This window comes from Cupressus sempervirens, chromosome 7 (genome assembly GCF_028749045.1).
Source record: "Cupressus sempervirens isolate cs-2001-9-10 chromosome 7, ASM2874904v1, whole genome shotgun sequence".
NCBI lineage: Eukaryota > Viridiplantae > Streptophyta > Pinopsida > Cupressales > Cupressaceae > Cupressus > Cupressus sempervirens.
The window spans coordinates 889,538,205-889,563,059 of NC_143124.1; the positions used below are offsets into that span (position 1 = coordinate 889,538,205).

Here is a 24,855-nt window from a genome sequence, read left to right on the forward strand (position 1 = left end):
GTGCCAACCTTATTAAGAGTTTCAATACAATGTATGCAAGATGAGCCCACTGCCCAAACATGCAATTTCAACTACAAGACGAGCTTTCTACTCAAACAATTAATTTACTATTATGTTCCTCTTTCCTCTATTCTATCAACCAAGCCAATCACTATTAGACCTTGTAGACTAGATCACAAACCTTAGATCCAAATATCAAACCTTGAATCACACAATAAAACATCAGCAATGAAAATTCCTTCAATTTTGCTCAAGTACACATTCTATTCTCTTTTTTGGTTACAATTACTTCACATTAATACAATTCCATACAATACCATACTATGTCATGTTCCACGATAAAGTAAAATATCCTTCCTTTATATTGAGTCCATAAAACAATTTTGTGAGTCAGCTATTAGACCTTCTTAATTAATCATTATAGGACCACATTAAGAACATGTTACACTTAGCAATAACATTAATCTTCTGCATTGCAACTTGAATAACATTTTTTAGACTCAATATTATGAGTGAACTTAGCCACATCATCACCAACATGTCTTCTTCACATCCTCAACCTCAACTCTTAGAATAACAACTTTGCTAAGACATATAACAAGTTTACCAAAACATGCTTCTGTAAATGCTATCTTAGAATAGACATCACCAAAACTTACATAACTTCTTCAAAAATTATCATTTCTTCTTCTAACATTAACTACATATACTATATACTTATATGTATATCTTATAACCTTGGATAGTGAGAATACTCAACTAGCCATTCATACCAACTTGATCTTTCTACTATTCTTCTGTCAGATACCACAAAAAATTGCTATGTTGACATCAATGACAAACTTAGTCATGAATGTAACATATCTACAATACTCCCCCATAGGAATATCATCAACATTCATTCTTTCAACAATCTCTCAACAAGAACAACCGAGTAAGATTGATGAATATTTTATTCAAGAAGATATGTTGTTTAAGGGTATTCAATTATGTATTTCATAGAGTTCTATGAGGTTGAATTTGATTTAAAAAAATCATAGTGATGGATTGGGTAAACATTTTAGAATTGATAAGGCATTGAGTCTACTAAAGGACAAGTATTATTGGCCTTAGATGTACAAGGATGTTCATAAGTTTGTAAAGATTTGTGGAGTGTGTCAAGTTGCAAAAGGGGTAAGTCAAAATACTAGATTGTATATACCTATTTTTGATCCTGGAAAACCTTGGAGTGACATCAGAATGGATTTTTCTTGGATTTCCTTAGACAGTGAAGGGATATGATTCTATATCTATTGTTGTGGATAGATTTTCTAAGATGGCTCATTTCATAACTTTTAAGAAGACATCAGATGTCGAGCATGTTACTAAGATTTTCTTCAAAGAGATTGTTAGATTACATGGATTATGAAGAAGTACTATTACTGATAGAGATAGTAAGTTTGCTAGTTACTTTTGGAAGATTTTGTGGAAGAATATGGGTATTGAGTTGAAGTTTAGTTTTACTTTCCATCCATAGATAGATGGAGCAAAACATTCGTGAATAGAAGCTTGGATAATTTGTTGAGATGTTTAGTTGGAGAAAAACCACATAATTGGGAGATGGTATTAACACAAGCTAAGTTTACATATAACAAGTTATGTGAATAGAAGTATAGAGAAAACACCTTTTGAGGTTGTCACTAGAATACAATCTAAAGGGATATCAGATTTAGCAGATATTATTGGTGAAGAGAAGAGAAGTGATGCAAGAGAAGAGTTTTCTAATTTTATAAAGTCTTTGCATGAGAAAGTAAAGTCAAGATTGGAACAAAGTAATCTAAACTATAAGGAGAATGTTGATAAGCCTAGAAGAAATTGTGTTTTTGAAGTTAGTGATTAGGCGATGGTTCATTTGAAGAAAGGAAGATTTCCTATTGGAACATACAATAAGTTGAAAATGAAGAAGTTTGACAGTGGAAATTCTTATGAAGTTGGGTTACCTAAAGACATGCACTAGTAGAATTTTGGTAAATAAATGACTACGTTACTAGAACTTTTAGTCACAAGGCTAAAATTTATAGTCATCTGACTAAAGTGATCAAATTCTAGTAATAATTTGTAATTTATAAGTGACTAAATAAATGATTGATTTGATCGTTACATAAAATCACAAGGTTAGACAAAGATAAGTGACTAAATAATTGATCAAATAAATGACTAAAAATTTGTCATTTTTATACTTTTTGAAAATGATATTAAGAAAATTATAGTCATATGGTGTTATTTTGAGTGCAACTTTTGAGTCTTTTAACATAAGGGAATTGATTGGAGTTGAAAATAAGGGAAATGAAATGTGTAAAAAAATTAAAGTAAAAGATGGAATTTGATGTGTCTTTCTAATATTGGATGATTGGACTATTTTGGGTGTTTTTCCTATTACAAAGGCCTCAAATGGGTGCTTTTTCATTCTCACCTAAAATTTTCATATATTGAAGATTCCAATAAATTTTTGTAGAAGATGAAAATTAAAGATATTAAGACTTGAATATTTGAAATCTTGTTTTTTTTACAGCAACATTAGAGATACTTTCCAAATTTTTAAAGGAAAGAAAAATTTGATATGAATCCATAATAGTTTTTCATAACTATACATCTTAATAAGTTATATCCAATATTTCTTTTTAAATACTCTAAAAAAATATATCTCTTTTAAATTTTATAATGATGGCATAGATCTAAATTGGTACCCCTAAATCCCAATGGGTAGTCTTTCATAACCATGTCACCATAGTGTTTTTTTATGAGGGAGATCAAGAGGAGGAGAAGCTTGAAAATAATGACAATGAGAATTTGGAGGAGGAGGAGGGCAAGGAAAGTAAGAAGGGCTCCAAACATTGGGTGGATGATCGCATGCTAATTAAAATATTTGATGATCAATTAGGAATGGATTATCTCAAAGAACTTTAGGAAGTTTCTTTTAATAGAGAAGATTACAAGAACTTTTTCATGGATTTAAATAATTTCATTTTTTAGAATAATTATGTCATAGCCACCATAGAGGATGAGGTATTGGGGGAATTCAAATTTTTTCCATAAGCACTGGGAGTCATAGCTTTTGGGTTGTGGAATTAGGGGTTGAGGAAGTGAATAATACATGTAATGGTATCTAGGGAAAAAGCTCAATGGTTAAGTGTCAATTGGGAGAGTTGAGGTTTGGAGGCTATGGAAGTGCATCTTTATCAATACTCAAAAGGCATTACTCATGAGGGTTGGGACCAATATATTTCTAATGATCCCTATAGAAGAGGCTCATTCTAATAGGGTTCATCAATTAGACATTGAGAGTGGAAATTTGAGAGGAATGGAACTCCCATTACAATGAGAGATATGACAATTAGTAATAAGGGTGCACAATTGGATGCTTCAAAATTGATCTTCTTATAGTTGGGTGACAATAGGTTGTGAAGGTAGGACATGAGGGCCAAGTATGGTAGTATGTAATATATTGATATCTCTATGTTGAATTAGATAGAGGGCCATCAATTTTCAAGAGGCATTGATTTCTAGTTCTTTGAAACTACAAGTGATGGGTGTATTGTGGTTGGTTCTACTAATGTGATGATTATGCTTTATGTGACAATGTAAATGATTGAAATATAAGAGGAATAACTAAGAGGGGAGGGGTGAATCATTTACTACAAAAACAAATCCCAGATCCCTTAGATGTCATTATAAAAAGAAAATAGATAACTAAATACTATTGAAGCTTGGTAAACACACAGAATGTTATAACTCGGTAATAACTAAATGAGCTCAGTAAATGCTTAACATTTAAACTTTAGATGTCATATATGATTACCATTACTTTAACTTAGTTGAAAACATATAAATAAAATAGCATGAACACATTTGACACTAGGATTTAAGGTGGAAACCCAATTTGGGAAAAACCACCAATAGCAACTAGTTAGTAATGTTCACTCTTCTAAAGTGAGCCTTGTTAGGAGCCAACCTTGTTAAATGTTACAAAAATAATAATTATGTGTGACCTTGTTAAAGGATTTAATCACCCTATTAGGAGTGGCCTTGTTAGAATTCTTGAGAATAATTCAATGGAATTGCTACCTTGTTAGATGATTTGCAAATAGCTATTAAGCCAACTCTATTAAGAGATTTAGATCACTACTACAATGGTTAGAGGCTAACAATGAGATGACCTGATTTGGCTGCAACCAATTTTTTGATTTTAAATCTCTATTCTGACTTCTACTTGATCCTTTCTGATTGAATATGACTTTGCTACACCACAAGGATATTTTTCTTATCCTTCAAATTCACTTCCTCTGCACATGAATAGATCTTCAATTACATCACCATAATTAACACATACACTTCCTACTTTTCACTTGCACACTTTGAAATCACAACTTAACCTTATACTTATACCTTCCACTTTGTCAAGTTGGCTCAAATACAACTTACAATAATCAATATTCATCACCTTAGTCAACTAGAATCAATAGATATGTCAATTAAGCTTAATACAACAAAATAAGAAAATCCTTTGTTAGTCAACTTTGCTCAGTAGAAACTAACTCTAAAATGATTTCCTTTCTTAACCAACAAAAGCTTGGCTAACATTGCTAACTTATGAAAATCCTTTGGCAACTAAGTGAGATCGGTTGGCATTGGTTCCATCCAATTTTCCTTCATTACCTAAGTGAGCTTAGCTAGCACTCTCTTTCTGCAACTTTTCCTTCGACGTCTGAGTAAACTTGGTAGACACTACCTTCTAAACTAGGCAAACATAGGAACACTCGGTAGACACTGAGAATTGTCTTTACTGCTTGAGTGAGCTCAGCATATATTGACTAATAATGATTATGACATTTGTGTAACATCAAACACAACACACAATTAATCAGTTGTATCCAAAAATCTCCCTCTTTGGCATTGATGGCAACACAACATATCATAGCACAATGTAATTTTAGATTTTAGATTTGAGAACTCCTTCTATTAGTATAAGCTCTTCCTTTCACTAAGTTCTATCTACAATGGTTGATACCGAGTTCTTTCAGAATATCCTCCCTCTTTTAGCATACTTCTTCTATTAGAAGATTTCTCCCTCTCTACATTCTAACTTTATTCTGGTTCCAAAAATTTCTCAGAGATATGATAGTACTTCTCCCTCTTTGACAACACATGCCAAAGACAATAACTCTATAAATACCAATGTACCTTATTTATTTACAACATGCCCTTGCCAATTTTGCATCAACTAATTGATCTTCAACAGGTTCTAGTTGATGCATTCATTAAACTTCATTTAGTGAATTTTATATAGGTTAATGACCCCTAGCTTACCTCTTAGATACAAAAGTGCATCCTTAGGTAATGGCTTGGTGAATATTTCTACAATCTATTCTTTTTTATTCACATATTCCAATTTGGCTTCCTTATCTTGCACCAACTCTCTTAAGAAGTGATATTTTATAGCAATATTCTTTGTTTTGGAATACATTACTGGATTCTTTGATATGTTGATTGCAGTTGTGTTATCATAGTATATGACAACTAGATCTTTGATTTCTACCTTCATTCCTTCCAACAATTGTTTGAATCAAACAATGTTAGAGAAATTGACTATTTTTGCTACATATTTTGCCTATGTTGTGGATTGAACTGTACAATTTTGCTTCTTGCTTGTCCAAGATACTAGTCTTTTGCTAAGAAAGAATGCTCCACCACTAGTGTTCTTTTTTTCATTAAGACTTCCTGCCCAATCACCATTGGTAAATACTTTCAAGTCCAAATTGCCTCCAATTTTTTACCATAAACTATAGTCTTTGGTACCTTTCAAATACCCCATGATTCTTTTGATTGCCATCATGTGATTTTCCTTGGGATTTGTTGAGAATCTTGCCACTATTCCAACTACTAGCGTAATATTAGGCCTTGTGTGAACTACATACTATAATTTTCCAATCATTGATCTATAAGTGGTCTTATATCCTTCTTTGGAATCATCATTTTTTGAAAGCTTATGTCCAGTAGACATAGGTGTTCTAACTAGTCTTGAATCTTCCATTCCAAATTTCTTCAATATCTAGTTGATATACTTAGATTGAGTGATGTAGATACCATTCTTATTCTGCTATATTTGCAATCCAACAAAGAATTTTTTTTCACCAAACATGGACATCTCAAATTCTTTACTCATTTCTTCTGAGAATGCTTTGCAAAAATCATCATTTCTTGTAAATAGAGTATCATCAGCAAATGTTTCTACTAACACAATCTTCTTATCTAGTCCTTCCTTGATATATAGACTACTATTATCATTAATCCTTTGAAAACCAATCTATACCAATTAATTATGGAGTCTTTCATAGAAAGCTCTGGGAGCTTCTTTGAGACTATCTAATGCTAATTATGGAGTCTTTCATAGCAAGCTCTGAGAGCTTGTTTGAGACTATCTAATGCTTTGTGTAGTTTGTAAACCATGTATCCCTCGCTAGGATCTACAAAACCTTTTGGTTGTTCAATTTAGACTTCCTCATCAAGAATTCCATTCAAGTATGTAGATTTAACATCCATTTTATATATTTTAAATCCTCTATGTGCTGCATATGCTAGTAAAATTTTAACACCTTCAAGTCTTGCTATAGGAGCAAAATTCTCGCCATAGTGAAAACCTTCTTCTTGAGAATAACCTTTGAATACTAATCTTTCTTTATTTCTTGATACCTTTCCATATTCATTCATCTTATTTCTAAATACCCATTTTGTACCAATCACATTTTTATCCTTGAGTCTAAGAACAAGAGTCCAAGTTTTGCCTTTTTCTATTTGTTCTATCTCCTCATTCATTACTTCAATCCAAATTTCATTTTCTAGAGCATCTTTAACACTTCTAGATTCAAATTCAGCAAGTAAACAAGTACCTTTTAATTTGCTTCTAGTCATTTTTCCATCTGATTTGTCTCCAATGATCTAATTAGATGCATGATGTATTTTGACATGTCTTGCTAACACAGGCTCCTTGGTAATTGAATGAGTTCCACCATCTTCTTCTTGAATTTTAGTTTCAAGCTCGGTTCCTTTTTTTGGTGACTTGGGTCCATCAAGCTCGGTTTGAACTAGCTCAATAGCCTCTGATTGTGACTCAAGTCCTTGTAGCTTAGGTGTACTATCTACAACTTGGTAGCTATTGGAGTTTCCAAGGATTTGGGAGTTGACTCTTCTTTTCTTTTAGATATATTTGGCAAAGTATTAGGTTCATAATAAAGAAATCTTATGTAGTCTTTAGGTTCCTTATTGCTTTCTTCTTCATTCTTTTCTACAAATTCATCAATTCTAACATGTGCAGTTTCTATAATTTGTGAGTAGATAAATTCAAACATATGTATGCTTTACTTCTACAAGAGTAACCTAGAAATATGCCTTCATCACCTTTTACATCAAATTTTCCTTTTCTAGGTTCTTTTAATAAGTAACATTTGTTGCCAAATACTTTCAAGTAACTTACATTAGGTTTGTAGCCATACCATAGCTAATAAGGTGTCTTGTTTGGATCTTTCTTCAACTAAACTATGTTCAAGGTATGAACTACAATGTTGATAGCTTCCTTCCAGTATTTGAGAGCAATGTTCTTTTCAATCATCAAGGTTCTTGCATAGTCCATGATAGATCTATTTCTTTTTTCTATTATACCATTTTGTTGTAGTGTACCAGGGGCTGATACTTCTCTTTTGATTCCTCTTTCAATGCAAAAATTGTTGAATTCATGGGAGATGAATTCACCACCTCTGTCTAATCTTAGGCATTTCAACTTCTTTCCAGTTTCTTTTTCTACTCCTGCCAAATACCACTTGAATTTTTGAAAGACTTCTAATTTTTCTTTTAGGTACATTACTGTCATCATTCTAGAGTAGTCATCAACAAAGAGAATGAAAAAATTTTCTCCACTATAACTTTCTATTCCAATGGGTCCACATAACTCTATATGAACAATTTCAAAGACTTCTTCTGACTAATAGTCTTTACTCTTGAAGCTTGTCTTTCTCATCTTACCAATTTGGCAATTCTTGCATAGACCCATGTTAGGCTTCTTCAAACTAGGGATACCTCTTACTCTTTTATGTTTTCTTATCTTAACTAGATTATCAAAGTTCACATGACATAGCCTTTTGTACCATAACCAAATTTCCTCTACTTGAGCAATAAAACATGAACAATCACTAAGATTAAGATAAAATATATTACCTTTTGTTGCTTGCCAGAACCAACCAAATTTCCTTTCCCATCCAGTAGTTTGACCTATCCTTTCATGAAATTTACCTTGAATCCAATGTTATTTAGTTGTGCCACACTTAGTAGATTATGCTTTAGTCCTTCAATCTAATAGGCATTATCACATACAAGTTCTTTAGTCAACAAGATACATCCTTTTCCTTTTATGTTATAAGGTTCATTGTTTCCAAATCTTATGCTACCTCTATCATAATATTCCATATGCTCAAATTTTGTTTTGTCATTAGTCATATGACGTGGGAAGCCACTGTCAATAATCCATATATCATTTTTGCTAACATGAAAGATAAGTGTCATCTTATCTCCTTCATCATCAGATTCATCTTTCATGGCTATATATACCATTTCATCTTTACTGTTATGAGAATCTTTAGCTATGAAACAAGATTTCTTAACTTTGTCCTTGAAGCTCTTGTAGTTCTTGGAGTCCTTCTTTCCTTTATGCTTATTTATTTTCTTGTCATCCTTGATTTCCTTGTTTTGGACACCTAAGAGTAATGTGACCAATTTCTTCACAAGAAAAACATATCAGAGGAACTTTACCTTTGTACTTTCCTCTTCCTTTGGAATACTTCCTTGCAAGTAGGGCTTCAACAACTTCAAGATCACTATCTAAACTTTCTTCTATTGATCCATCTTCTTCACTTCTTGCTTGACTAGATTTTGACTTTTTACCCTTTTTAGTTTAGCTTTAAATGTAGATTCAATATTCTTTGAAGTAGGAACATAGTTGCCATAATTATCTAATTCAAAAGTTGTTAATCCTCTAACTAGAGCATTCAACCCTATCTTATTAGTTGGATCACATCTCATTTCTTGAATAGTAGATACTCTAATTACATACATGGGATGAAGAGTTATGGGCACTTTACTTACAATAGTTTCTTCCTTGATGTCTCCTCTAGATTTTTTGGTTGCACTTACACTATCCTTGATCCTTTCCACATATTTTTCAAAGTTTTCATATTCTCTCATTCTCATTTGATCAAATTTTCATCTAAGGCTTTCTTCTTTTTATTTTCTTACATTTTCATCTCCTCCATAGATATATTTCATTTTGTTCCATATTTTTAAAGTAGTTTTACAATCTTTTACCTTATCAAATTCAGCATAGTTGAGAGCAGATGCAATATCAATCATCATGATATTATGATTCTTCTTTTTAGGAATCTTGTATTTAGCATCAAGATACTTGCAACCTAAATCATTTATGATAGCCAGATGTAATCTCATAAGTCCTTGCCATACTACAAAATTGTCTCTGTTCAACTTCAAAATCTCTCTTTTGTAAGACATCCTGATCTTTAGCTTAGGTCTTTGAAACCTTCTCTACAAGCACCAAAAGCTCTAATACTAATTGTTGGAAATATAAGAGGAGTAACTAATAGGGAAGGGTTAAATCAATAACTAAAAAAATAAATCCTAGATCCCTTAGATATTAGTACAAAAAGAAAACAAATAACTGAATACTATTGAAGCTCGATAAACACACAAAATGTTGTAACTTGGTACTAAAAGAATGAGCTTGGTAAATGCTTAACATATAAACTTTAGATGTTATCTATGATTACCATTACTTTAACTTAGTTGCAAACACATAAATAAAATAACATGAACACATTTGACACTAGGATTTAACATGGAAACCCAATTTGGCAAAAACCACCAATAGCAACTAATTACTAATTTTCACTCTTTTGAAGTGAGCCCTGTTAGGAGCCAACCCTGTAAAAGGTTACAAAACACACTATTAGGTGTGAACCTATTAAAGGATTTAATCACCCTATTAGTAGTGGCCTTGTTATAGGTCTTGAGAATAATTCAATGGATTTTCCACCTTGTTAGAGGATTTGCAAATAGTCGTTAAGCAGGCTTTGTTAAGAGATTTAGATCATTGCTACAATGGTTAGAGAGTAACAATGAGATTACCTAATTTGACTGCAACCAATATGTTGATTTTAGATCTCTATTCTAGCTTGTACTTGATCCTTCATGATTGAATATGACTTTGATGCACCACAAGGATATTCTGCTTATCCTTCAAATTTGCTTCCTCTACTCATCAATAGATCTTCAATTACATCACCATAATTTGCACATACACTTCCTACTTTTCACTTGCACACTTTTAAATCACAACTTGACCTCATACTTATACCTTTCACTTTATCAAGTCAGCTCAAATATAACTTACAATAATCAATATTCATCACCTTAGTTGGCTGGAATCAATAGATAAGTCAATTAAGCTTAATTTAGCAAAATAAGAAAATCCTTCATTAGCTGACCTTGCTTGGTAGAAACTAACTCTGAAATGATTTTCTTTGTTAGCCAACAGAAGCTTGGTTAACAATACAAACTTATGAAAATTATTTGACAATTGAGTGAGCTTGGTTAGCACTGGCTCCATCTAGTTTTCCTTCATTATCTGAGTGAGCTCAATTAACACTCTCTATCTAAAAATTTTCCTTTGACGCCTAAGTGAACTCGATAGACACTACTTTCTAAACTAGGAAAATACAGGAATGCTCGGTAGACCCTGAAAACTATCTTGAATACCTAAGTGAGCTTCACATATACTAACTAATAATGATTATGACATTTTTGTAACATCAAAGACAACACACAATTAATCAATTTCATCCAATAGTAAATGAGGGTAGCTATGAAAATTTTTCCCAACATTATTTCATGAGTGACCCATGTGGATGTTATGTATGATGGAAAGTGGTTTTTGCGGACCACTGATACTTGCCCAATTCTTGTCAGTGTTATTTTCATCAACAAAGATGGGAAGACCAAGATTGGATTTACTAGTAGAATGGGGAACAAGATTGTAGCTCCAAAAAATCTTAAACTAAGTCATATGGATTAATATAATGTAAGAAATAACAAGTTTCACGATGTATAATTCTCTTTGGTTATCGATAGTTGCAAGCTGGAGGGGCATTTTGTTGCCAGTGATGGTAATTTTACTATCATTTGGAATTTCAAACAAGTTAGAAATAAAAATAATTATTTCTATAAGATCCAAGATTGGTTGAAAAGTTGTTACTATTACAAGAATTTTCCAAAAGATGAATCTGATGTTGATAGTAGATTCATGTATTAGAAATATATCATTACAGATAATCTTGAGGATCCTTTCATTGTTGCAAAACCTAAGAAAGTTAGCTCTTTTAGCATAGCATCTAGGAGGTAATTTTTTTTTACAATATTTTGATCTCTCATTTATTTTTAACTCCTAAATAAATTATGTGAAACAAACCACTTAAATATTTAGTGTTCCTTTTTAAATTTTTGCAATTCAATGCTGTGTATTTCTTGCCTTATGCAATACAATATACTTGGAAGGTCATATAAGTGTAATTGAATATATCTATAGGGGGTAATTTACTTCTTATTAGTCCATACAAATATGTGAGTTATTTTCTCCCTTCTTCATAGATAGTTATATTCTTCCCTATCAACTAGAGGAGATACAACCATGCTTGTCAAAGGGTTTCAAAGAACATCATATTCATATATATTTCATCAACCTAACCTCTTAATTCTATATTTCTTTCAAGTTTTCTACCATGTCATTTTGTGGTGATTCATTTGATAGCAAGTGTGCTTTGATTATTTTAACTATAAAAAATAATGAAATGATGCATATAGTCTATCATGTTTTAATGTACATCTTATAATGATAATTCTTTCCATAGGGTTCAAATTGAATTATTTTATAAAATTTGTATTGTAATGTTTCCATCGTTCATATTTCTAATATTATATGGATAGACTATGTGCTTATGAAGATTATGACACTCAAATAGAGAATAGTATATCATTCCTTGACGAAAAGTGATTGCTAATGCAAATAAAAATTTGGTGCCTCTTCAATGGTTTCTATAAATATTATTTGAAAAATAAAAAGTTATTTTTCTCTTATTTCATAGTGATATCTATTAGGGCCCTCACCCAAAAAAATTATAAACATAATGGGAGTTCCAACATATAGCTTGGAAAATGATAGACTAACCATTCAAAGAATAAAACACAAGAAAAGGAACCTAACTTCAAAAAATAACCATTAACCAAAAAACAATCACTGGCAAGGCCCCATCTACCAACTCTAAACCAAAAGGACCATCCCATCCAATCACTCTGTGCACTGTCACATCTTCTTTACCAATTGAATAAAATCTAACCCCATTACCCTTACAAGGCACATCAACTGTGGAAAATTTTATACTATTGACCTCCTCCCATTGTTTTTCTTTCACTAGTATCCCATAAACAAAATATGGCATGGTGAAAATACTAGACATCTACAGATTCCCTTGAGAATATATCAGCATAAGGATCTTCATGACTACTTAAGATACTACCACATGGTCAAAGTATCAAGAAAAGGGGACTAATCGGGCATAAAATCCAAATTTTTCTTAAGTCTCAAATAAGATTCTATATGCATGTTCTATAATACAAGAAAAGGCTCTTTCCACATCAATATTGCCTAAGATTTCATTGCCAAAATCAAGTCCTGAAAGTAATGCAAGAAAGCTACATCAAAGGAAGATCAACAAATTTGTTCATCTTGCTAACAATGTCAAAGCGTCCAACTAGGACAAAATATTTTATGATGACTGTTGATTATGTTAAGAGAATCAATTTTGACCATTATTTTCTTGAGACCAAGGGAAGAGGTTGATGAGATTTAAAAATTGAAGGGTAGTATATTGTGATTAATGACTATGTGTGTATTTTTATGATCATTAATATTAATGAAGATGTTTGATTTGTATTAGAAACATTACTTATACTATCTAAATAGTGTCTACTAAATGGATTCAGGGGATAATGACCTACATATCCAAGTCTATTCCACATTTCATGAATTATCTTAATATATTAAGGGACCATCACAAGTTTATTTTCAATGAAAGAATGTACTAACTATGATTGTGAGTATCATAATGATAGTTTGAAAAAAAAATCCCAAATTAGAGTGTATAAATACTATAAGATCCTTTTCTTGCAAGTAGAAATGATCAAAAAAATTATCAAAACCCTATTCAACTTCAAAAAATTGTGGAAAACTACAAATTCTTTTTATGATTTATGATTAATTTTTTCATATACAAGGGTTTGAAGATAAAAGACTTCACCTCTACCACAATTCATAATTTTAAGTAATAAAACTAAAATATCCCTTAAATCCTTGAAAATGTGAAGTCGTATATAAAATTATAAAAAATTATGTAAGAATTTAAACCATATTTGTGTAGCAATGCATCAACTAAAGATGGCAAAAAATGGGATTTCACAATTCCAAAGATAGTGAAGGTAGGATACTGAAGCCTCAGTAGATAGAAAACAATGCAAAATCAATCATCTAATTATAGCATAATATTTATATGACAAATAGAATCATTTTAAAAAAAATACTTAATTGACAAGAAACATAACAAAAAGGAACACTAGACCTTTTCTTTAACAAAAATATTGCTTTCTCCAAGATTATGTTGGGGTAGTCCCCAGCATTAACTACCTACGAATTGAGGAAGATATTCCTAAAACAAAAGAGGCACATAAAAAAATATTAATTATTTTTTATAAAATACCAAAATAAGATTATTAGGGTTATATATTCAAAGCTCAATTCTTAAGACATGACATTCTCCAAACTAGAACATATGGTATGCCAAATAGAAGAAAACAAAAATTAGAAGAAAACCATCAATCACATATCTCAATTATCATAATGATTTGAGGATACAAGGAAATTTATAATAGAGATAAGGGAAGAATTATTATTATTATAGACATTTTCCTATGCTAGGTTACCCTTTACTCTTCCCTTTCTAGCACACTGTCAAAATCTGAATGGGGGAGAAAAGTGTAGATTCCAATCAAGAGCCCTTTGAGGCATAGAATGCACTCTTTGATCTCTATAGGAATCCAACCTCTTAAGTGAACTTTTAGGAATCATATTTTTCATGGTGAAAGCTCCATATATTTTTCTTGAAATAACCATAAGTATCTTTTGGATGTACTTGGGCTTGTTTCTTAATGAGCATCCTCCTTGTTTTAGATTTTGAAAATGTGTTAAATATACCTCAAAATAAGATGACACCACCATCTTCTTCTTGGTTAGATGCTCACATGGATATGTCATGTATAATTTATTGGATCTACACTGTGAACAAGAAAACTCTTCCAACAATCTGTGAAAACCTTATCCTAACTCAAAACTGACCTAGTATAGCTCTAGACATAAACCAATTGTTAGTATTGTGGCATCTGACACAATAAAATATGAGCTATGACCAACCCTAGTAAGCTCAATAACCATTTTTGGTTCTTTTGACAAAAAAAACTCTTTCCAAAGTATCTAATTCACAAGATCCTCAAACTGTTTGCAAATACAAGATATGGAACATAAAATTTATTGGTGTTTTGATAGGTATAAAAACAATGGTCAGTTTTGAGATCTTTGGATATCACACATTTCAGTAGTTATCAAGAACTGCGAAGTGAACTTGTCTACATGTTTGGCCTAGAAGGCTAGCTTGAGGGCCCTTTAAGATCAGGTTGGCAACTTGTGTTTGTTGATAAGGAGAATGATGCACTTCTCCTTTGAGATGACCCTTGGTGGTATGTTATCTTGAAATTTGTTAAATGCTAAATTGAGATGCAATTGGTTAATTGAGTTGTGTTAGAAATGCTTTAGAATAACTGAGGGCGGGGGGGAGTGAATCAGTTATTCAAGGTCCAAATATCCTATTCAAACTTTTCACTAAGTATAGTGAACTCATTCAACCATTCATTCATCCATGCTTTAACTTATCTAATCAGCAAGTTATTCTAAATCAACATGCAAGCATAACACATAAGAAATCAACACATGACACAATGATTTACGTGGAAACCCAATTTGGGAAAAACCACCAGTAACATGCTACTCAATTCTCACTCTTCTGAAGTGGTTCCCTATGAAAGTCCTACCTTGTTAAAGGCTTACAAAACACTATTAAATGTGACCTTGTTAGAGGATTTACCGAACCTATTAGAAGTGGGCCTAGTTAAAGGACTTTAGAACATTCACTTGGAATGTCACCCTATTAAAGGATTTACAAATGGTTGTTAGGCAAACCTAAGTCCATAGGATTTTTAGATCTAATAAAATTGCTAGAGAGTATTAGAAAATCTTGACTTGACTACAACATACAACTTATCTTATAGATCTCAAATCACTTCTCAGCTCATACCCTTGACTAGCCTTCAATCTCTGCAACTCTTGACAGCTTGTCCTTCTTTCAAGCTTTGTCTCCTTGAGTCTCCACACTCAATGTACTAATGCAATCATCTCTTCATGACCACTCATAGAAGTAGAGCCTCTGTTCTCTTCCTTCTCCTAGATGTCTACTCCTTGACACCCTTCTACTCACTTCATAGATTTGGCTCTTCTGCAACAACAATATTAGCAGCTCTTTGCTTCTTGGTCTATGACTTCTTAAATAGAAGTCTTGGAGTACCTTTTCCCACTTGATTCTTCCACTTTTCAATTTCAATTTGCATGGATTAGGTAGGATTCATTGCATCTAACCCATATTTTATTTCCTCTAGAAACTTCTTGAATAATCCTTTAGAATTCACCCAAAAATGGTTTACATAGGATTTTGTGCCTCCAACTCATCATCCTTATCTTCCAACTCATTCAAAAAATTCAATGTAACCACTATGTCAACTTAGATTTAGTGAATCTTTTTCATTTGAAATAATGCAGCAGCTTTGCACTATTGAAATACGGGTGCTCAACACATACTGTGTTACTCGGCATCAACTGTGTTTTTCTTGATGCTTGGCACCTGAAGATCACTTGACACCAACTGAAAATTTTTTGATGCTTGGCACCTAATCTTATTTGACACATGAAGATCACTCGGCACACACTAGAAATTTCTATTACTCAACTTCTACTAAGAATTTTATCTACTTCAACTAACTTTCTCGGAACCCACTAAAGATCTTAGTTTAAGCTTTGCAATCAACCTTGAAATAGCTTCTTCCTCCAATGTTTCTAAGTGTGACCACCCTCTGTATCTTTGAGTATGTCATCAATACATTACTTAACCATTGTCTTAACTAATCCTTGCATTTCATTACAACATCATAACTCAACCTTTTCCTTAGGTGCTCTTGTTACATCTTGTTGATCAAATCCTCTTCATCAATCAACCAAGTGATAGTACTTAGATCTTATAAGTGGTGCAGGAGCATGTCTACGACAGGAAGTTTAGTGGTGATAGGAAGATAACATGCAACATTATTTATGCAAAATTATATTGCGATAGGAAGTTTGGTGGCGATAGGAAGACAACCTGCAATATGACTAAAATGTAGGGCACAAAGCAAATATCAGAAAGTTTTGAGTTTAAAATCTAAAATTTGAAATGTTTGTGTGTGTGAGTTTAGAGTTTTATGTTTTAAAATAAATGTCTTTTTTTGTGGTGGAAATGTTTAGGTGGCATTCTTATAAGCCTACCCAACATTATTCACTTAGGACTTAGTATGAGTTTATTTTAGTTCATTTTGGGTGTGTTAAAGGTTTCTAATTTTCGAAAAATTTTATGGGAAAAATCAAAAGGAAGAAAATGATGAATATTCCTAAAGCATCATGTGTAGGCATTCAAAATGTAACCGCCATAAGAAAGCTATGATGGTTTTTTGGGAGTTACATTAGAAGGTTTTTCAAAAAGAGAAAGAGTGCTTATTGTAAGGGAGATTTTTGGATAGAGATTTTTTTTTGGGAGAAAGTGAATAGAATGAAGTTCTTGAGTTTTCCTGTAATTTTCTTAAGTGTCTAGTGTTGTACAGATGTGAGTGTGTAGTATTCTACATACATTTTTCTATTTGTATTTAGATCAACATCTTGGAAGAAATTTGAAAATTAGATTTTAATAGTTTAATATTTTCTTATTTTTCATTTCCTATCAGTCGGATCTCTCTATTTTTTTGAGAGTGGTCTTTGCATGGGGGTTTTCTAAAGATCCTCCAATGGTCTTTGTCAGCCATTGGAGGATCCTCTATAATTTCATGCATTTATTTATTTTTGTATTGTAGTCTCATATCAGGTTACAAGAAAACCTAGTTGTAATGCAGATTTGAAAGGGCAACATCTTCATGTGTTGACCCTAATTTCATTAAATTTATATGCATTTGCTGAAATCTACATTCATGCATGTGAAGCCTAAAGTCATGTATTTGATTTTCTAAAGGTTCTAAAATCTCTTTGCATCAATAAGAAAATATCATCCCTAAACATAGTAGGTTTAACATCAATGATAAAACAATGATTGAAAACATTCTCTTACAACAATCTCCCTCTTGGATCTTCAACAAAAATGAGCTTTTCAATCAGATTTCCAACAATCTCCCTCTTTGGCATTGATGGCAAACCAGACTAATCAACCATCAAACTAAACTATTCAACCACAAGCTTACTAGATTAGAACAACAAGTCAAATGCCAAAAAGTAAAGTGTAACATCACATCTCCTTCTACTATTCTAATTGCTTCATTTTAGCTTCTACCTCTTTGCTATTGTATCCTTGTTCTTTTTCTTTTTCCCTTAGTATTGCTCAACTTCTACTGTTCTAATCAACATCTTACAACTTCTCCTTCTATCTTCTTTGATTAGCTTTAAACATCTTCTCCCTCTTTTCTAATTCTTTATCTTCAACACTTGTTGGTCAGTTGTACATCTTCTCCCTCTTTGAAAATAATGCCAAAGACATATTAGCATCTTTACTATGCAAGTGTAGCTTTTATAGGTTTATTCAATGTCTCCTTCTATCACCTTTCTTGTGACTAATTTAAAATTTCAGCACTTCTACTTCTTTAGGCATGGATCCCAAAGTAAACATCCTCTGCATCAATGTATGAAATCCTCAACATTTAGCTTATTTGATGCAAGGCATACTTGCTTTTTGGTTCAAGTAGCCTTTGCTATGGGTATCACCCCTAACTTACCTCTAAGATACTCAAAAGCATCTTTTAGTAGTGCTTTTGTGAATATATCAAAAATCTATTCTTTTGAGCTAACATATTCCATCTTCAATTATTTGTCTTTCACCAGCTCTCTTACATAGTGATACTTGATTGCAATATGCTTAGTTTTAGCATGCATTACTGGATTCTTTGATATGTTAATAGCACTTTTATTATCATAATAAAGTATCATAGGCTCAATTATCTCTTCCTTCATACTTTGTAGCTAATATTTGATCCATACAATATTGGTGTAGTTTATAGCAGTTGCCACATATTCAGCTTTAGCAATGGATTTTAAGGTGCAACTTTTCTTTTTGCTGGTCCAAGTAATCAACCTTTTTCCTAAGAAAAGTACTCCTCCATTGGTTCTTTTTATACCATCAATGTTACCTCCCCAATCTACATCAGTGCAAGCTTTCAATTCAAATTTTTCACTCCTTTTGTAGTACAAACCAAAGTCATCAGTTCCTTTCAGGTATCTCAATATTCTCTTCACTTCCATTAAGTGATTTTCTCTTGGATTTGTAGAAAATCTTGCTACTGTTCCAATAGCTAATGCAATGTTTGGTCTACTATGTACAACATATTTCAACTTTCCAATCATAGACCTATACAATGTCTAATTTACTTTAGTAGACTCATCATTCTTGGAGAGCTTATGGCCTATTGCCATTGGTGTGCTGACTAGTTTTGAGTCTTCTAGCCCAAATATTTTGAGTACTTCCTTGATGTATTTGGATTGGGTTACAAATATGCCATGCTTCAACTAATGTACTTGTAATCCAACAAAGAATTTGATTTCTCCAAACATTGACATCTCAAATTCATGCTTCATTTGATCAACAAAATCTTTGCATAAAATATCTTTTCCTCCAAATATTATATCATCAACAAAGATTTTTGATATCAAAATGTCTTTACCTTCCTCAACTTTGATGTACAAGTTGTTGTTGTCATCTATTCTTTCAAATCCTATCTTCACAAGATATTTGTGCAACATCTCATACCATGCTCTAGGTGCTTGCTTCAATCCATAAAGTGCTTTGTATAGCTTCTAGACCATCTCCTTTTTCTTCTCATCAACAAATCCCTCAAGATGTTCTATGTAAACTTTTTTTTCTAGTATACCATTCAAAAAAGTAGACTTTACATCAATCTAGTAAACTTTGAAACCTTTGTATAAAACATATGCAAGTAATGTTCTTACTCCTTCCATTCTTGCAACAAGGTCAAATGTCTCTCCATAATCCAATCCTTCTTCTTGTGCATAGCCTTTGTAAACTAATCTGGCTTTGTTTCTTGTTATCTTACCATTCTCATCAAGTTTGTTTCTAAACACTGATTTGGTACCAATCACATTCTTATCAATTGGTCTAGGAACTAGAGACCATGTTTTATTCTTCTCAATCTAATATATCTCTTCTTTCATGGCTTTATACTAGTCATCATCTTGTAGTGCATCTTTCACTATTTTGGGTTCAACCTTGCTTAGTAGACATGATTCATTCTTGAACCTATTTCTTCTCATTAGTTTGGCATCCTTGTCACCAATGATTTGATCTATAGGTTGATGTTTTCTCACATACTTGGCTAATCTGGGTTCATTCCTTCTTTCCATGTTTAATCCTTTAGCTTCAAAGTCATTTCATTCTTCTTCATCTAGCATTTCATCATTCTTTTCTTGCATACTATTTTTAGAATCAGAATGTGCATTTTCTACATTTTGCAACTTGGCTTCTGAATGCAACTTGGCATTTACAGGCTGAGACTCAATAGATACTAAAGTTTTTTGTTGATTCCCAACTTGATTTATAGCATTGTCTTCAATTGTCATTCCTTTATAGAAGTATAGAAAGGATCTATAATCCTCTATTTTCTTTGACTCATCAACCTAAACTTCTTCATGCTCATCAAAATTTACATTTTCACTCTCCACAACTTTGTTAGTGTTAACATTCAAACACATATATGCCTTACTTCTAGTGGAGTATCCAAGAAATATGCCTTCATCACATTTTGCATCAAACTTGCCATTTCTAGTATCTTTCAGAATATAGCATTTACAACCAAATATTTTGAAATTTTTTACATTAGGTGAATGACCATAGCATAATTCAAAAGGTGTTGCATTTTTACCTTTCTTGACTTGAACTCTATTTAGTGTGTAGACTACAGTACTTATAGCTTCTCTCCAGTATTTTAGTGCAACATTTTTCTCCATCATCAAGGTTCTAGCATAGTCAATCATTGACCTATCCCTCCTTTCAGCAATACCATTCTATGGTGGACTTCTTGGTGTTGATGTTTTCCTTTTGATACCTTTGTCTCTATAGAATATTTCAAACTCCCTTGATGTGAACTCACCTCCTCTATCTAACCTTAGACATTTAAGGTTCTTTCCTATTTCCTTCTCAATTCTAGCCAAATACCACTTAAACATTTGGAATGCATCAGATTTTTTCTTTAAGAACATAGCATTCATCATCCTAGAGTAGTCATCTACAAATAGAATTATATATTCATCTCCTAGGTAGCTTTGCACTTCTATTGGGCCACATAAGTCTATATGAACTAACTCTAGTACTTCATTGGAAGTGTGTGTTTTTCTTTTGAAACTAGACTTAGTCATCTTCCCTAGTTGACATTGTTTGTACATTGTGTTTTCAGGTTTCTTCAACTTGGGCAATCCTTTGACTTTCTTTTTCTTGCTAATGCTAATCAAATTATCAAAGTTAATATGACACAGCCTTTTATGCCATGACCACACATCATCAAGTCTAACAACAAGACATGTTGCATCTTCCATATCTAGGTAAAATAGATTACTCCTAGTTTGTTCACCTTTTCCTATCAACTTTCCATCAATGTCATAGATCTTGGCAGTTTTATTTCCAAATTCAATTTTGCAACCTAAATTTCCTAACTATGATACACTCAAAAATTTCTAGTTCAATCCTTCAACATAGTATGCATTATTACATGAAATTTTCTCTATAAGTTTGATAGAGCCTTTTCCTTTGATTTGACATGGGGCAACATTACCAAATCTAACACTATTTCCATCATACTAACTAAAGGTAATGAACTTACTTTTGTCTCTTATCATGTGATGTGAGCATCCATTGTCTATGATCCACTTGTCATTGTTGTTCACACAGGTAACCAATGTTGTTGCTTCATCTTCATCTTTGTTGGATTCATGCTTCATGGCTACATAGACTACTTCATCATCATTTTCATTAGAGTCTTCTTCAACAATGTAGCATCTCTTGCCTTTCTCTTTGTAATCTTTGTTGTCATCTTCTCTTTTGTTCTTGAACATATTTCCTTCTTTTTAGTTCTTCTTCTGTGGACATCTTGCAGCTATATGGCGTACTTCATTGCAATTGAAACATATGATAGGGAGCTTACCTTTGAATTTTTCTTTACCACTATGGAATCTCCTAGCCAGTAGTGCATCTAATTGTTCCACATCTTCTTCATCTATGTTGCTATCACTAGATGCATGTTTTCCTTTTCTTCTTTTCTTTCTTGATGCATCCTCCTCAGTATATTTTATTGTCATCTTGGCCTTGAAAGTAGATTCAAGATTCTTAGGTCTGTAGTTGTCAAAATTAGATAGGTCAAATGCACTAAGTCTTCCAACTATTCCTTCAAAGGTTAGTGTGATCCCTTGTACACACCTTAGCTCTTGGATGGCTGAAACTCTAATAGCATAGATAGGAAGCAAAGTTCTTAAGTATTTGTTGATAGGTATTTCTTCTTCTAATTGTCCACGTAGACTTCTTATTACACTCACCACTTCTTTCATTCTTGTAGTGTACTGAGTAGTATTTTGACCTTCATCCATCTTCATGTTATCAAACTTTCCTCTTAAGCTTTATCTCTTTGCTCTCTAAACATTTTGATCTCCTCCATAGATTTCTAACAAGGTTTTCCACATTTTGAATGAAATTTCATAGTCTTTGATGTCATCATATTCTGCATAGTTAAGTGTAGAGGCAATCTCCAACATTTCTTGGTTATGCTCATTTTTATTCAAATCATCTACAATGAGAGGTCCTACTAGAGTTACATGTTCTATTCCGATTGAGGTTTGTGCATAGTCACCTATTGGTCCAAGGTGCAATTTCATTAGACTACCATGCAGAAAAGTTGTCTTTGTTGAGCTTGGGAACTTCTCTCTTGGACATCTTGATCGTTCTACTTCTACTACCTTGAAATTATATCAGTAGATAGCTCTGATACCAATTGTTAGAAATAATTTAGAATAACTAAGAGGGGGGGGTGGGTGAATCAATTATTCAAGGTCCAGATGTCCTATTCAAACTTTTCACTAAGTATAGTGAACTCATTTAACCATTCATTCATGCATGCTTTAACTTATCTAATCAGCAAGTTATTATAAATCAACATGCAAGCATAACACATAAGAAATCAACACATGACACAATGATTTATGTGGAAACCCAATTTGAGAAAAACTGTCAGTAACATGCTACTCAATTCTCACTCTTCTAAAGTGATGCCCTATGAAAGGCCTTCCCTATTAAAGGCATAAAACACACTATTAAATGTGACCTTTTTAGAGGATTTAACCACCCTATTAGAAGTGAACCTGGTTAAAGGACTTTAGAACATTCACTTGGAATGTCACCCTGTTAAAGGATTTACAAATGGCTATTAGGCCAACCTAAGTCCATAGGATTTTCAGATCTAATACAATTTCTAGAGAGTATTAGAAAATATTTACTTGACTACAACATACAACTTATCTTGCAGATCTCAGATCACTTCTCAGCTCATACCATTGCCTGGCCTTCAATCTCTGCAACCCTTGACATCTTCTCCTTCTTTCAAGCTCTATCTCCTTGAGTCTCCACACTCAATGTAATAGTGCAATCATCTCTTCATGAACACTCATAGAAGTAAAGCCTCTATGCTCTTCCTTCTCCTAGATGTCTACTCATTGACACCCTTCTAATCACTTTGCAGATTTGGCTCTTCTACAGCAACAATATTAGCAGCTCTTTGCTTCTTGGTCTATGACTTCTTAAATAGAAGTCTTAGAGTACCTTTTCCCACTTGATTCTTCCATTTTTTAATTTCAATTTGCATGGATTAGGTAGGATTCATTGCATATAACCCATATTTTGTTTCCTCTAGAAACTTCTTGAATAATCTTTTAGAATTTTCCCAAAAATGGTTTACATAGGATTTTGTGCCTCCAACTCATCATCATTATCTTCCAACTCATTCACAAAATTCAATGTAACCACTATGTAAACTTAGATTTGGAAAATCTTGATCATTTGAAATAATGTAGTAGCTCAACACTATTGAAATACTAGTGCTCACCACATACTATGTTACTCGGCATCAATTGTGTTTTTCCTGATGCTTGACACTTAAAGATCACTCAACATCAATTGAAATTTTTTTGATGCTCGACACCTAATCTTCATTCAACACATGAATATCACTCAGCACACACTAGAAATTTCTATTACTCAGCTTCTACTAAGAATTTCCTTGGCTTCAACTAACTTGCTCGGAACCCACTAAAGATCTTAGTTTAAGCTTTGCAATCAACCTTGTTACAACTTCTTCCTCCAATGTTTCTAAGTGTGACCACTCTCTGTATATTTGATTATGTCATCAATACATTACTTAAGCATTGTCTTAATTGATCCTTGCACTTCATTACAACACCATAACTCAACCTTTTCCTTTAGGTGCTCTTGTTATATCTTGTTGATCAAATCCTCTTCATCAATCAACTAAGTGATAGTACTTGGATCTTATAAGAAAATATCATCCCTACAAATAGCAAGTTTGACATCAATGACAAAACAATGGTTGAATACATTCTTTTACAACAATCTCCCTCTTTGATCTTCAATAAGAATGAGCTTTTCAATTAGATTTCCAATAAGTTGTGCTTTTCATCATTCTCAATCAATCAAGCGTAATAGTTAATAAGTGTTGAAATTTGATTAGTTTTCATCTGCCAACTCTCAATTATCAATTTCCATCATCTAATTTAATTGAGAGAAAGAGGTATTTCTAGGTGTACTAGAAGAAAAGGTTTGAAGAATTGGAATGTCTTTGGGATTCAAGACATTGTTTGCAATATCCAAAAGTACTGATGGCATCATTCTTAGAGTGACAACTAACACTAAATTAGAAAAGTGTATTTGAACCCTAATTAAATTTGTATTTTTCCTCTATTAAAATTGTTATAATGATATAATGGATATGTCCACTTAGTCGAGAATGTGAACTGTGAGCTGTTATAATATATGACAGGCACTATATGTTACCAAGATGAAGATGGAATCATTTTATTCTTCTTATTTAAACAAGTAACTTTTTTCTAGTCTATTGTATGCGATGTTTTATGTTTCCTTTGTTATACTTTTTTTGGTAGTTAAGAGTAATAAATGTAGCATAATTTTTGCATTATTTGGCATTCTTTGATAAAAGGAGGTGTTGGTTTGAATTTTTGCATTATAAATT

The 24,855-nt window shown here is 32.4% G+C and overlaps 2 pseudogenes; one reads left to right on the top strand and one right to left on the bottom strand.

Annotated features, from left to right (window-relative positions):
* The first annotated feature begins 2,730 nt into the window (after positions 1-2,730).
* LOC149550350 (protein CYPRO4 pseudogene) lies at positions 2,731-11,497 on the top strand (annotated as a pseudogene).
* Positions 11,498-14,130: 2,633 nt separating this feature from the next.
* LOC149550351 (EID1-like F-box protein 1 pseudogene) lies at positions 14,131-14,722 on the bottom strand (annotated as a pseudogene).
* Between the last annotated feature and the right edge of the window lie 10,133 nt (positions 14,723-24,855).